A 4,558-nucleotide genomic window follows, 5' to 3' on the forward strand; every position below is an offset into this window, starting at 1 on the left:
ACCCAAGAAGGGAGGCCCCAGTGAATTGAAGAATGCAAGATGGAGAGGATTTGAAGATCTGTTTGGAACAAGAAGCCCAGCAAAATTGATTGCCCAAAGTATATGGGCCATTTGACCTCATGTTGGAAGACCAAAGAAGGTTCAACGAGGAAATAGTGACCTAATACAAATTGCAAAGAAATAAGATGGGCTCACATGTGAGGGGGAGTGTTGAGAAGATTAACCCACATGTGAGTTGGACTAATTGTCCCACATGGAAGAAATAGAGGGAGATCGGCTAACATATAAGATTGATGGATACTCAACCTAACACCAATTGGTTTTAGGATGGAACTCCGTCAGACTTATATGCAGTCAATCTCTCTCATGCACGGGCTTGTGTATGGCCCGATGAGTTTATCAGTGTTTCAACATTTCAACGTTTAAATAATACAACATTTCAACGATTTTCGGTTAATAATTCAACAATTGGATTGTTATCTATTGGAGTGTCGGTTTCGTATCATTTTGGTGCAAAAAAGACAAATCTTGACCTTTATAATTGGTTCCCGGTCATTTAGGTGCAATAAAAGTTAATGAGGTGTAAAGTGAGATTATTAACAGGAAATCGTTGAAATATTAGACTGTTTAGAAAAAAAAAATATAGAAAAAATATTGTCCCAGTAAAATGTACATAAATAAAATGATTCGATAATGACATTCATTCATATGATTATAAATATTGCCTCAATTCAATAACTCGATACGTTTTCCGTGCCAAAGCTAGTTGAATACAAGTACGGAGTACAAGTATAGAGTATTCATATGCTGACTATGTCATCCTTTAAATGTATTAATATAATCAAGTCGGATAATAGGAGTTACTTTTTTATTACAATTTACAAATTTGTATGTTCGGTTATTTTTTAAAATACACAAAATCATGTTATTAGTTGTTTTTAATGCAATACGTTACAAGATATTAGTTTTAAAACGTAAAATTATAAGCCACAAGTACTTTAGAAAAGACTTTCCGTTAAATAATGTGTCAATAAATTATAGAGTGAGTGTAAAGTTGAAAAAATTATGTTAAAAAGCGGTGTTTTTCATCATAAGATTACCTTGAAAAAGCTCTGTATCTCGAGCTCTTTCTTGGCTCTTGACCAAAATGACCACTACCAATAGTTGGCAACATTATTAACCTCATAAAAGTTTAATAATTAATTAACTCGCTCCTTTACACAATCATCCGATGTCGTCCAGCGGTTAGGATATCTGGCTTTCACCCAGGGGACCCGGGTTCGATTCCCGGCATCGGAAGTTTTTTGCGCAAAAAAGATAGTTTGCATTGAGAAAGATCAGTGAATCCTTTGCCGAAAAAGTCTGGACCAAATGATTGGTGATAGGGTCTACTCTCTAGTCCTACACAAAAAGAAGACCCAAGAGAAATTACGAAATCACTTTTTGTTTTCCTTTTTTTTTTTTTGAGGAATTACGAAATCCCTTTTTTTTAAAGGGAAATTCACAAAATCACTTTAAACTAATTCAAATTTTTTTTTTTTTGAAAGATAAGAAGAATATACTTAGGAGCCTCTCCGCACGAGAGTCACTCCTGAGTAGTCATTACAAAGGATGGAAGATAAATGCGGACTAACTTTAGGATCTAAATACATTTTTCCTGCAATGAGGTGACCTACATTTGCTATCCAATCTGCTGCTGAGTTGGCTTCTCTGAAGACATGATTAATATCCCAAGTGTCGAAAGAGCCGAGTAGAATCTTGATGTCTTGAATGATGTTATGAATTTTCCACGGAGGAGTATACTTCCCTTTAATAGAATTGATGACAAGAAGATTATCACCTTCGATCTGAATGTGAGAAATGTTGAGACTTCGAGCTTCTTGGAGACCTTTGTGGAGAGCGATAGCTTCAGCCATGAACGCCTGAGTGTGACCAAGGTTAAAGGTACAGGCCTGTTAGGTTATGATACATATGACAATTCATAAATCATGCGGAAAAACCATAAAGCCAGGAAAGCATATTATATTCACATAATCATTTAGCATAGAATTGATGCATACATGTTGTAGCGTGCCTTCTCTAGCTGCGCCCGAACCGAACAAGAACAAGTCTTTAGGACTCCAAATGTCGTCCCTCCGTAGATAGTCCACAGTACGTCCGGATCCGCCTCAAGTTAGACCAACTAGAATCGCCCTTAAGGTGCTTAGGAATTTCGGTTATTATTGTGCAAGAGTGTGGCTGAATTTTCTTTCAAAAACTTACCCTTTGAATACTTCAATCGTTCGTATAAATTATGACCCTAGGCCCTTATTTATAGAGGTTTGGAAAGGGAACTGGAATCCTAGTAGGATACGATTTAATTAAACTTAGAATCCTACAAGGACTCTATTGTTAGGTTATGATACATATGACAATTCATAAATCATGCGGAAAAACCATAAAGCCAGGAAAACATATTATTTACACATAATCATTTAGCATAGTTTAGATGCATACTCTTTGTTGCGTGCCTTCCCTAGCTGCGCCCGAACCGAACAAGAACAAGTCTTTAGGACTCCAAGTGTCGTCCCTCCGTAGATAGTCCACAGCACGTCCGGATCCGCCTTAAGATTGACCAACTAGAATCGCCCTTAAGGTTCTACTTATTTTCGGGTAAATGGGCAAGAGTTATGGCTGATTTTTCTGCTTAAAAATCCTAGCTTTGAATACTTAAAAAACTTGTGTATAAACAATGACCCTAGGCCCTTATTTATAGAGGTATTGGAAAAGGAATTGGAATCCTATTAGGATACTTATTTATTTAATTAATTAGAATCCTGCTAGGACTCTATTTAAATAAACTTTATCTAATAGGTTTAGGATTTAATCTTTTATTGAATCCCGATAGCTTTAGGATTCGCACACGAGCATCGCACGAGCACCGTACACCCGCGCAGGCCTTGCGGCCCACGCTGAGCGCACAGCGCTCGGCCCATGCTTCTGTCCGCGCGTGCCCATGGCTTCGGCTGGGCCTGGCTTGCGCTGGGCCTGGTCGAGGCTTTGGCGTGTGTTGGTGATGCGTGTGGCTTGCTGGGCGATGGCCTGGCTTCATGTTGGGCCTTCGTCTAGCGAGCCTCGTCCGATGCTAATTCGTACGATACTCTTTCAATTAAATTCCCGATTCCGGAATTTATTTCCGATACGAACAATATTTAATATTTCCGATTCCGGAATCAATTTCCGTTTCGAACAAATATTTAATATTTCCGTTTCCGGAATTATTTTCCGATTCCGATAATATTTCTGATTCTGACAATATTTCCGTTTCCGGCAATATTTTCGATTCCGGCAATATTTCCATTTCCGATAATATTTTCCGATACGTACCATGTTTCCGTTTCCGGCAACATCTACGACTTGGATAATATTTACATTTCCGATACGAATCATATTTCCGTTTCCGGCAATATCATCGTTTTCGGAGTATTCATTTCTTGCTTGTGACGATCTCAGCTCCCACTGAAACCAAGATCCGTCGATTCCGAATATCCATAGATAGAGTATTTAATGCCATTAAATACTTGATCCGTTTACGTACTATTTGTGTGACCCTACGGGTTCAGTCAAGAGTAAGCTGTGGATTAATATCATTAATTCCACTTGAACTGAAGCGGCCTCTAGCTAGGCATTCAGCTCACTTGATCTCACTGAATTATTAACTTGTTAATTAATACTGAACCGCATTTATTAGACTTAACATTGAATGCATACTTGGACCAAGGGCATTATTTCCTTCAGTCTCCCACTTGTCCTTAGGGACAAGTGTGCATTTCCTAATTCCTTTGTCGCTCGATGCATGCTCTTGAACATAAGGTAAGAGTTGTCATCCTTATTATGTCCAGAGGTGTTTCTCGGTTTCAGAGTTCAACTGATCAAATAAACAGATAATCATAGCCTATGATTCATCCGAGCACGGCCATGCATTTCACAGTTTCTAGCTCTCCGAGTGGCCTTGTACAACTTTTAAGCATCTCATCCCGATTTATGGGAGGACAATCCCAATCTTGCGATCTTGAGATTAGACTTCGTTTGATAGGTGATTACCTGAGCGTTGCCTTTATAGCCTCCTTTTACGGTGCGACGGTTGGTCAACGTCAAAGCAACCAGTTCTCAAACAAGTAATCTCAAATCACTCAGGTATTGAGGATTTAGTGTCTAATAATTTTAATGAAATTTACTTATGACAGATTTTCATCTCTTACAGTAAAGTTTCATAGGTCTTTTCCGATACTAGTCTTCCCAAAGTAAGTATCTATGCAAATGATTATGACATTGCCATGTCCACATAGTTCAAGAAACAGAACTACTAGTCATCTTGCATTCTAGTCGTCTAATGTTTTCTATTCGTCCAATTTTATAGAAAACTCCGACCAGGGACCATTTTCAACCTTTGACATTCAAGTTCACTTGATAGACATTTCTTAGTCACAGGACTGGTCCTGACAGTCTATCTTGAATATATCGTCAAATTGAAGGGACTCATCATTTAATACTAAACCAAGATTAAATGGAATATGAA

General features: G+C 38.2%; 1 non-coding gene across 1 annotated transcript; it reads left to right on the forward strand.

The window, feature by feature from the left end:
- The first annotated feature begins 1,227 nt into the window (after positions 1 to 1,227).
- On the forward strand, positions 1,228 to 1,299 carry TRNAE-UUC (transfer RNA glutamic acid (anticodon UUC)). The gene has a single exon. It is a non-coding gene; the product is annotated as a tRNA-Glu (tRNA).
- The last annotated feature ends 3,259 nt before the right edge of the window (positions 1,300 to 4,558 follow it).

This window comes from Spinacia oleracea, chromosome 4 (assembly GCF_020520425.1).
Source record: "Spinacia oleracea cultivar Varoflay chromosome 4, BTI_SOV_V1, whole genome shotgun sequence".
NCBI lineage: Eukaryota > Viridiplantae > Streptophyta > Magnoliopsida > Caryophyllales > Amaranthaceae > Spinacia > Spinacia oleracea.